Source organism: Chelonia mydas, chromosome 7 (assembly GCF_015237465.2).
Source record: "Chelonia mydas isolate rCheMyd1 chromosome 7, rCheMyd1.pri.v2, whole genome shotgun sequence".
NCBI classification, from domain to species: domain Eukaryota; kingdom Metazoa; phylum Chordata; order Testudines; family Cheloniidae; genus Chelonia; species Chelonia mydas.
In genome coordinates, this window is record NC_057853.1 from 109,069,416 (window position 1) to 109,080,763 (window position 11,348).

At 40.5% G+C, this 11,348-nt stretch overlaps 1 long non-coding RNA gene across 1 annotated transcript in view; it reads left to right on the forward strand.

Moving 5' to 3' along the window:
* Positions 1-11,348, forward strand: part of LOC122466638 — a 53,762-nt gene extending 42,414 nt beyond the window's left edge. The window contains exons 3-4 of the long non-coding RNA XR_006292305.1: positions 8,386-8,448; positions 11,245-11,348. This is a non-coding gene — a long non-coding RNA (uncharacterized LOC122466638). The remainder of the gene's footprint in view (positions 1-8,385; positions 8,449-11,244) is intronic.

Sequence of the window (11,348 nt, forward strand, 5' to 3'; positions counted from 1 at the left end):
CAACTGCTCCCTGCTTGGTGTCATCTGCAAATTTTATAAGCATACTTTCCACTCCATTATCCAAATCATTAATGAAAATGTTTAATAGTACCAGATCCAGGACTGACCTCTGCATGACCCCACTAGATACATCCTCCCAGTTTGACAGCAAACCATTGATAACTACTCTTTCAGGTCCATCTGTCAACCAGTTGTGCACCCCCCCTTATAGTAATTTCATCTAGACCACATATCCTTAGTTTGCATATGAGCATGTGTAAAAAGCCTTACTGAAGTAAAGATATATCACATCTACTGTTTTTCCCCTATCCACTAGGCCAGTAACCCTGTCCACGAAGAAAATTAAGTTGGTTTTGCATGATTTTTTTTTCTTGACAAACCCATGCTGGCTATTCTTTATAATCCTCTTATTCTCTAGGTGCTTACATATTGATTGTTTAATTTGTTTCAGTACCTTTCCAGGTATCAAAGTTAGGCTGACTGGTCTATAATGCCCTGCATCCTCTTTGTTCCTCTTTTTACAGATAGATACTATGTTTGCCCTTCTCCAGTTGTCTGGGACCTTACCTGTCCTCCATGAGTTCTCAAATATAATCGCTAATAGTTCCAAAATTGCTTCAGCTAGTTCTTAAATACCTAGAATAAGATGTGATAACATATTTCATTACTCATTGAAACAGCTGCATCACTCACACACGTGGTGTCTGTATGTTCAGTTTGTAACTTGGAATATAATTTATAAATAATATCATTCCAGATTCATTTATCTAAGGAAAAAGCCTCTCAGTACTCACATCAGTGAACAGAAAGCAGTATTAGACATAAGCAACCTTGTTTCCCTATAGCTATTTATTTCACATCTCATCAACATCATGTATCCACACTGAAGTTTATAGGCCTTGACAGAGCACCTCGGGGGGGGGGGGAGAGGATGACAGATAAAATTTACTTTTACAAAGTCAATCCTTTTGGATCTGTTTTTGGACAGCTTTACACCACAGGCTATAAACACCAACAGGAATCTGAAACCTTTTCTGCAGTGACCTTGTTTTAGAAAACAGTATTCTTATCTCTCAGCACTATTCTCTGTGCAGTCACTTCTTGCTGTATGTTCCTCAGAATGTGTGATTTCCATTTTCTTAAACAGTGACTGCTTTTGTATTTTTAGTTTGCTGAACTTCTGCGTTTAATTTACATATGCTGGGAAACTCCTGCAGCTGGCAGCAGAAGGATTCTATTGAAATCACTTGATTTCTTGTTTCTTTTTCTACTTTACACCACAGTTGTGCCTGGAGGCCTTATCCAGGCAGAGGCCCCATTGTGCTAGGCACTGTACTAACAGATACTGAATGACAGTGGTTTTCTTTCTTTGACAGTGGTTTTCTTTCTTTGAAATTATACTTTCTCTCAAACCCTGACATCCTTATTCAGACAAGCTTCAACTGAAATCAGATATTTCACATTTCATTGAAGTCAGTGGAAGTTTACCCAAGTAAGGGCTGCCTGGTCTCTGACAGGCAAGAAGAATATGTCTTTACTGCAGAGCTAACTCATGTGAGCAGCCGCACTGCAAAGTTGTATCCAAGTTACTGTGTCCTCACTGGTGCTGCACTCGTGTGTGTGTGTGTGTTGCTAGGACTTCAGGGCACACATCCCATTGATCTTGTTCCTGCAGTAAGCTGAGGCACTCTATGATTCTTTCCCAGTGAATTGTAGGAGAACTTGTCAGTCCCTTTGTGCCCACGATTGGAACAGTGGGAAAGTATTGGAGGACTATCAGCACATAAGTGATTTTAGCCTGCATCCTTGCTGCAGAATGGGCAGGTTCCAGCCCAAGTGAAAGTCTCACTTGGATGTTCGCCTGTACCCCAGGATGGAGCACCTAGCCCTGGTTAAAAGCACCACAAACTTGGCTCAGAGGTTGTATATGTGAATGGGATGGGGATTGGGGCAACACCCAAGTAAGAGCCAGGGTTAACTCTGCGGTGAAATTCTTCCTACTGCCTGGCATTTGTTAGTGGTGGCCTCTCCTTCCTAAAGTCCCCCACTGTTTAAATTTGTAATGTTAGGTTGTGTCCATTATGCTCAGCAATCTAAAAGCAGCAGGATTCATAATCCCTTTTTTGTGGTGGGGGGCTCACACACAATACAATTGGTGGCACAGCTTTGAACTACATGGCAATCACCAGCAGTAGGCTGAGAGATGTATTGTAAAAATTGTTTTCACACACATTTCACTCTTTATAAATAGTGCCAACTATTCCTTTTCCTGTGACTGTTCAAGCTACCGGGCCGAGCAAGCAGTTGTCTTTGGAAATGACTTATTGACTGGACTTTCACCCGGTCTAAACATATGTATTTTTTCCACAAAATCTATTCTAACAAACATGTAAACTCGCTTTAAAAACACTTTCCTTTTGAGCCAGGCGACCTTATATCAGGCAGGATAGTCGAAGGACGGCTCACTTAAATCTCTGTGCATTTGATCTGCTTGGGTTTCCAAGTGTCCTTGCTAAGATCAGCTGGGCTTGCAGGATCCTGAAGTCAATCTTGTCTCTTTTTCAGCTTACGTTCCCTTTTTAACAATGACCTAGAACAGTGTCCCACCGTGCAGCATACTTTAAATTAAAAAAAAAAAAAACCCCACCCTTTGGTGAATACAAACTGCATGACCATTATTCTGATGATACAAAAAATTGCAGTTACTATGAAATAATACATATTAATAAAGTGATAGCTAAATAGTACCTGTGTTGGAAATACAGGTTCTTTCAGGTGTTTACTCCACCATATTTTGTCCAGATTTCAGTGTACTTGTAACACCAGTGCTTTGGGGCCAGAGCCAAAGTTCATTGAAGTCAATTGGAGCCCTTCAATTGATTTGGATGAGGACATGTATGAAAGTTGTGATCACAGTCCGTCTGTGGATCTTGGAAAGGACCTGAGTAGGTCCATGAGTCCCAGCTGGATCTCAGATATGGCCATATAGAACGTATAAAATAATCAGATGCATCTTTTGCAAGATGGTTGCCCGCATAGCTGAAATAGGAAACAGACCTTTTGCCTTTTGTTGCAGCTAGTCATGTCAATATGATGCATTTCTCTTTTTATCAGTGAAGATGTGCATGAATATGTCGTCAATGCATTTCCTATAGGAACTTCAGCATCATCTTTCTGATAATAAGGAAAAGTAGTTAGTGGCAAACATTTTAAGGGGAGTATTAGTTTTTCTTCTGAATAAATTCTTGGTTTATTAAATTAGCAGACTAAAGCAGTTTAGGCTAAATGTTAGAAGTCACATTAACAACATTCTTTTCTGCTGGCATGGATGACTGAAATCAGAAATATTTATTGGGAGTACTGTGAGCACATCCAATGGATTTAACAGCGGGGAAAGATATTTCTGGTCTTTAAACGTTTTAGTGCAATTTTGCTATATTTAAATGATGACACATGAATAGCATATTTATCTTAATCATAGCATTACCTGCACACTTTGTCAAAACAAGTATTTCAGACACAGAGGCTGATTTCAGTTACGGTTATGTAACCTCATTTAAGTCAATGGAGTCTCTCTGTATTTACACTATTGTAACCAAGAACAGAAGCTGTGGTTCAGCCTAGTAATTCTTTTGCATTTAATAGAGTTAAAGAAAGAGAGAGAAAGAAAAAGAGGTGGTTTTTTTGGTCTATGTTTGTGGCAAAAGCAGCAGTAGTGTCACATTCCAGTATTCATTTTTAGGCAGCCTTTATATAAAATTATATAAAAAATTATTCTGTGAAACTAATTCTAATAAGGTGAACAGTGTTCCTTAGAGAAAGGATTGTCATGCCCCACTTATCTTTGACAGTACTGTTCCTGTTGCAGAATATGGCCTTTTTGTTTATTATTTGCAACCATTCACATTAAATTCTTAAATTCACAGGAACGGACTGGCTTTCTAGTTGGTGCGAGGTCTTTCGGTTTAGTTCTAGACAGCTGTATCTAGCGATCTCTGAAAACTGGCATTGATCTGTTATTTCAGAATGGCAGATCATTGGAGTTAGTGATGGAGTGATCTGGTCTTCTGTGTCTGATGAAATGCCAATTCCATAAAAAATTTGTGCTCAAGAGAAGAAAGCTACCAGATGGTCTCAAGGGCTGGCACCTAAAGTGTGAGAAATTTAGATATTAAACAAAGTTGCAATGTTTGTTTTGGACTTCTTGAAATTGGAGTCAGTGTTGGGGGAAGGAGGATTTCAGGAAAGGAAATGTGTGCATCAGAAGTGAAGACAAAGCCACATGTTAAGGACTTTGGAGAAACCCTGGTAACAATCATCAATACGCTATCCATTTCAGTACTTCGGAATAGCATTAAGCAAATTATTGGAATTATTAATTTACAGATGATTTTAGCCCTTTATTTGCTAGCAAATTGTCCTTAACTTTGATTTTTACAAATCTGTTCATTATTTGAAATTGTTTGAATACTTTGTGTGAACATATTTCAGTCCCAAATATTCACTTCTGCTATTAGAGTAGTCTCTATTTTGTTTTTCCTGATTCATGGTGTGTGATAGGCCACTTTAGTCACATGACAATATTTCCACTCCCTGACTGGATAAATGACACTTTTTATATGAATATGATTGTCTCAAACCTTTGTGTGAATAACATTCCACAAACAGCTTACACTTTTTTGCTTTCTAAAACCATTCTTACAAATACCAATCACTGGCCATGAATGTTCATAGAAAATAAATCTAAAACGATGCAAAGCCTGTTGACACCAACTCATAGTCTGTAGCCAAATTAATGTTCACAGATACTTTGCAATATTTGTCCAGCTCTGTTTCTGACCTGGGTACTGGCTTTTGGTTGATTAGTCTTTATCTCCATCTATAAACTATAAGAATTCCCAGAGTTAAAGCCCTATTGACGCTGCCAAATATCTGTTGCAGGTCAGTAGAATTCATTATAAATTCCCTCTCCTTATTCAATGTTTTTTCAATAAGCACTATCAGACTTTGGATCTTATTGATGTATTTTCTTTCCACAAGAGAGAATATTATTCTCCATCTTTTAAATCAGACACTTGGGGAATTCAGTGATTCAGAATTAAAATGGGGGAGGTGTATGCTTCAGTGTAGTATGGAGTGTTGCTCATCACCAGTTAATATAGGGCTTGTCTATGCACTAAGGAGGTAAACAAACATAAGAGAGAATTATATTGCACTGGTTTAACTAAAGTTCTGTTTGTATGTTACTGGTGTGGTCCATAGAATTACTCTGGATTTTCACCAGTGTAAATGAGAGCAACACTTGGTCCAATAGCTCTTCTCTTTCCCTCAGAGGTAATCCTAGAACTATAGGGCTTGAAGGCACCTCAAGAGGTCATCAAGTCTAGCACCCTGTGCTGAGGCAGGAGCAAGTAAACCTAGACCATCTACTTTTGTCTATCCTCTATTTAAAAACCTCCAATAATGGGAATTCTCCCTTGGAAGCCTATTTCAGAGCTTAACTCCTCTTATAGTTTGAAAGCTTTTCCTAATATCTAACCGAAATCTACCTTGCTGCAGATTAAGCCCATTACTTCTTGTCCTACCTCCAGTAGACATGAAGAACAATTGATCACAGTTCTCTTTACCTTATTACTCCTGGGGGAATTCTGTGTCACTGCATGTGCACATAATTAATGAGCTGTGCATACTTCTAATTTTTTGCGCAGAAAAAAGCTTGTCAAAAAGTTGTTGCAGTTCCGCCTTTTGCCCACCAGAGGGGGCTGTGGCAGTAGAACACAGCAGCAGCTTCTTCACAGCGGGCCATGTCAGCAGACACGGGGTATGGGGAGACAGACATTGTGGGGTGCTGGGGAAGGTCAGACAGGTGCTCATAAGGGCTAGTGGGGGGGGGGGGGGACAGACTGGGGCAGGGGCTGAGTGGGAGTGGAGGCACAGGGCCACAGGGTGGAGGGCGGTGCAGGGCCACATGGTGATGGGGGAGGGAGTGCAGAGCTATTTAGGGATGGGAGGAGTGGGTGTCTGAGTGGGGGTGGAGGGACACGTGCCTGACTGAATGGGAGAGGCTAGGGGTCAGCCAGGGTCTGCATGGGGAAGCTCCCTAACAGTCCCTTCCCGCCCCACAAAAAACCTGTTCCATACTTTTTTCCCCACCCCTACCCAAGAATCTTCCAAGTTCGCATCCAGGCTCCTTCCCAGCAATTATTTCCCTCTCCCTTAGCTCCTCCATTACCCCTGGCTCCCCCGAATCTTTACACTGCTTCTGGGGGGTGGGTGTGTGTGTGTGAAATATGGTTCTGTATTGTAGTTTAAATGAATTATTACTCAGAGTTCTGTATTAATACTGTATGCCTAGGAAGGAATCTACTTGTCAAAAAACATTTTCTGAATCTTTTTTGTTGTCTATATTGTTACAGACATACTTGCTGACAGGTATTTTGAAATAAATGACCCAAGATAATTGAAACTGGTGTGATTAAATTGTGTTATTTTGAGAAATAAAATATGCAGAATTTTGCAGAATTTGAAAATACTGTGCACAAAATTTTTAATTTTTTGATGCAGAGTAATCTTATTTATCCTATGAAACTCCTTGCTCTGAGAAACCCAAATTTGTAGTTCATCCTTATAAGAAAAGCTATACCTTTTGCTTAGCCCAAGGGATGGTGAAATACAATTCAAACCAGAAATAAACACCGAATTCTGTTTGAGAATAAAGGCTTGATTCACCTCTGCACTGCTCCATTATTTTTTTTGCCAGCAGGACTCCATTCCACCATCTTAAAACCAGAGTAACAGTGCTGACTCAGACCCAAAATGTTTAATTACAAGTGTAATTTCCAAGTTTAGTACTTGGGGCAACCACCTCGCTAAAAAGTAAGATCCCTTCTTACAATGACAATATAGAAACCCTGTATCAGAGTTTCTAAACTAGTTACAAATATGTTTTATTACTAGTTTAACTACAGTGAAAACTATACAGAGGGCCACCCTTATTAAGCATCATCAAATACACTCCTATCTTTGTTGGAAGACCACATCCATTAATTAACCGATTTGGTCAAGCTTTGGTGAGAGTGCAAAATTCGCTGTATGGTGTAAATACCTTGTTTTAAAATTAATCATTTTGTTTCACTTATTTGTTCAATACCACCATTGAACGTCACTTGCTCCTTTTTCAGTTGACTTTTGAGCTTATTTTATTCCTCCACACAAAACGTGTATCTCACTTTGATATCTATCTTGCCTCCTACTCATTTAGTGATATAGGCGCCAAGAGACAGAGACAGGGAAGGTGAAATCTAATGACCTTTGAAATGCACACTATAAGGCTATGATATACTATTCTCTTTTATCGTCTATTAATCCTGAGGCTCTGGTTGGATACATTCTTCTATTGTTTTTGTGCATTCTAAACACATCTTCTCAGATGATCTGAAAAAATGTAACCAGACACATGCCTTTGGAAAGCGGTTCTTGGGACCTAAATCTGGGACAATATTTTTCTCTGAGATTATTCAGTTTGTGGAAAATTTATATCCTCCTAGTTGCAGATTTTCCAGTTGTATTTAATTTGTTTTGAGCATCATGTGAATCATGTGCTGATTAACTTGCAGCATATAATTTTTTTGTTCTAGTATTTAACTGAACCATGGAAAACACGCTTAGATAGAGTCTGGTGCTTTATGTATTTCTGTAATGACAATTGTGTGCCTAAATGTTTGTTGATGTTGCTCAGTTTCTGAATCCTCTCCCCTAACACCACCCAACGTTACCTTTTTAAAGTCACTCCTTGCTGGGGATATTTTTAAAGGATCAGATTCTGCTGCTTTTACTTACATCGGGTAGTAGTTTACAACTTGAGCAGTCCTATTCAAATCAGTGAGACTATTTGCAGATGAAAATACTACACAGTGCCCCCTATTCAGCATAGCACTTAAGCACAAGCTTGAGCGTTTTCCTGAATTGAGGCCATAGTGAGTAAGGGTGCCAGAATCTGACCCTATCTGTCTAGTGGCCTAATTCTCAGAGGTGTTGAGCACTCATAACTCCTGAGGAGTTCAATGGGAGCTGAAGAGCTTAGCCCCTCTATAATCAGCCTGTAAATTCTTGTGCATCTTACGTATCCTGTAAACAAAACTATGTTTATCTATTGTGCACTACACACACGCAGCTTTGTTTCGGTTAGGAGCTACAATTAGAAATGTACTATAAAAGAAGTCATTTCAGAGGCAAAATTAAGTTGACCTTTTAAAGATATGAAACATCTGTTGAATTTTTCACTAGATATATACGATAGGGTGTGTATGCTCATAGTGTGCTCACTGTAAGTTATATAATGCATATAAACTGCACCCTTATCTCCGCTTTCTTTTAATTTTTCAGAAATGCTAGTGGTGGCAAAAGGCACTGGATTTGATTGACAGCCATGTTTTTTCCACCGAACAGGTACAGCATGATCGTAAGCTCTTTGGGACAGGGACCATCTTTTTGCTCTGTGTTTGTACAGCACCTACCACAATGAGTCCATGACTAGGGCTTCTAGGTGCTCCACAATACAAGTAATACATAATAATAACTCAATATTGGAAAAACTACAGGTTGGCAGAGTTGCAGTGTGTTCATTTTTCCTTTGGCCACTGCAACTTTTTCAAAGTTGGAACCATTTTGAAAAGTTACAGAGTGGGGAAAAAAGGAAAATAAAAAGTGAAAAAGCAGTGGAAGTCAGTCACGTAGTTACCATTTGTGCCTTTGAAAATCTTTCCCTAAAAATGAATAAACCTTTTGACTGAAGGTCTGTGCCATTGAAGTCTGTATCATATGAGCATTGGAAACACTCTTGTAGTATCTTCAACATAGGTTTGCCCTAAAGCCTACTCTGTTAATCGGTGCAGGGGTAAAGTGAATCTGTGCTGAGAATAAAGAATTGTACATCGTTCATACACATGCTCAGATACCACAGGGATAGGTAACTTTATAAAACAGATGGACAGATACTGGAGAAAGGGGACTAGAGGAACACACTCCTCTTGGAGAAGTAGTAGATACGCTGGAGGGCAGGGATAGGATACAGAGGGACCTAGACAAATTGGAGGATTGGGCCAAAAGAAATCTGATGAGGTTCAATAAGGATAAGTGCAGGGTCCTGCACTTAGGATGGAAGAACCCAATGCACCGCTACAGACTAGGGACCGAATGGCTAGGCAGCAGTTCTGCGGAAAAGGACCTAGGGGTGACAGTGGACGAGAAGCTGGATATGAGTCAGCAGTGTGCCCTTGTTGCCAAGAAGGCCAGTGGCATTTTGGGATGTATAAGTAGGGGCATAGCGAGCAGATCGAGGGACGTGATCGTTCCCCTCTATTCGACATTGGTGAGGCCTCATCTGGAGTACTGTGTCCAGTTTTGGGCCCCACACTACAAGAAGGATGTGGATAAATTGGAGAGAGTCCAGCGAAGGGCAACAAAAATGATTAGGGGTCTGGAACACATGACTTATGAGGAGAGGCTGAGGGAACTGGGATTGTTTAGTCTGCAGAAGAGAAGAATGAGGGGGGATTTGATAGCTACTTTCAACTACCTGAGAGGTGGTTCCAGAGAGGATGGTTCTAGACTATTCTCAGTGGTAGAAGAGGACAGGACAAGGAGTAATGGTCTCAAGTTGCAGTGGGGGAGGTTTAGGTTGGATATTAGGAAAAACTTTTTCACCAAGAGGGTGATGAAACACTGGAATGTGTTACCTAGGGAGGTGGTAGAATCTCCTTGCTTAGAAGTTTTTAAGGTCAGGCTTGACAAAGCCCTGGCTGGGATGATTTAATTGGGGATTGGTCCTGCTTTGAGCAGGGGGTTGGACTAGATGACCTCCTGAGGTCCCTTCCAACCCTGATATTCTATGATTCTATGAAACCACTCATTTCCCTCAATGTGCCCACTTAGTCTTTTCACCCAAGGCTTTCTTACCTTTTACAAAGGACCAAGTAGCAATAAAAAGAAATGGTTTTAGGAATGGAGGAAGATTCTCCAGTGCCTGCTTGCTCTTGGGGAGAGACACATTAGAAGGAGAAGGAGATTGGTACGTGAACCAAGAGGAACTGAGGGAATTTGAAAAGTCTTGAGATCTGGGAAGAGGATCTACAGTCAGCATAAAACATGGAATTTGAAATAATAGTTGTGAAAATCCAACAAAAAAATCAGACAGACAATGCGTCATATGTTCCAGAAAGTGTACAGCGACAGCTCTTTGGACTGTGAATCCATTGCTTATAGAATACCAGGAAAGCAGGTAGACAATGCCCTATGTCAGGGATTGTCATGCTGTCATTACTTTTGACAGGTTTAATGTATGCAGCTTTCCTTTATTTTGCTTTAAATTCAGTGTATTTTTAGGGCTTTATATAAACAACTCCCACTGACACCAATAGGAGCTGTGTGGTAGACTTCAGGGTATTATATGGCCCTTAGTGTTTGACTGTAATAACTTCTGTCAGTAGTGCTGTCAAAAACACTAAAATGGCCATATACTGCTCTTGATTTGCTCATGCAACTTCAGTTGATGCTAACAGGATTTGTGTGTTTGGATAGGGGGTTGGGTATGGCCATTAGTGTTTGAGCGAGAGACTGACAGCACTTGTTAAAGTCATAGTTTAGAAAGAGTTGTTATTACTCTTAACCATTTCTGCCAGTGCATCCATGTCCCTCTTGTTTCAGTGTTCTCTCTCCTGTGCCGAGGCTGCTCAGCACCTCACAGGGTTGGGCCCAGTCAATGACTTTCCTAGGCTAGCCCCAGTCTGAAGTCTTGCCTGCAACTGGCTCTTTTGCTTCAAATTTCTCACAAGTGCTACCACCAGTTCAGCTCCACCAGTGTTAGCAACCATGGGAGTTTTGGCTTAAATAAGGCAGTGGCATCCTAGTGATGTAAGCATGATGTCAGATAGACACGCTGTGAGCAGGGTTAAATCACACAGGGTATAAAACGTCAGCAGCCACCTGGACCCCTGGGTGTACTAGTGTTCTCACCATTGCTACCACCAGTGGAACTGGACTGGTGGCAGTAATGGTGAAAAACTGGGGGCACAAAAGGCTAGTATAAGCAAGCCCTAAAATCTGTTACTTAAAGCTCGCTTAATGCAGCAGGAGCATTGTTGAAGGTTAGATTTATTAACATTTCTGACTGACTGAGAAATGGGTACTGAGTTGGAACTGGTAATTTACAATCCAGCTCCATTAATTGCATTCTGCTGATTTCAGTTCCCTCTGTAGTTTGAATTGGTAGAGTATTCTTCACTCCCTGCCCTGAAGTTCTGTATAGCGTTGCTGTGTGCTGTGAGAACAGTTGCTGTGTTTCACCCCAG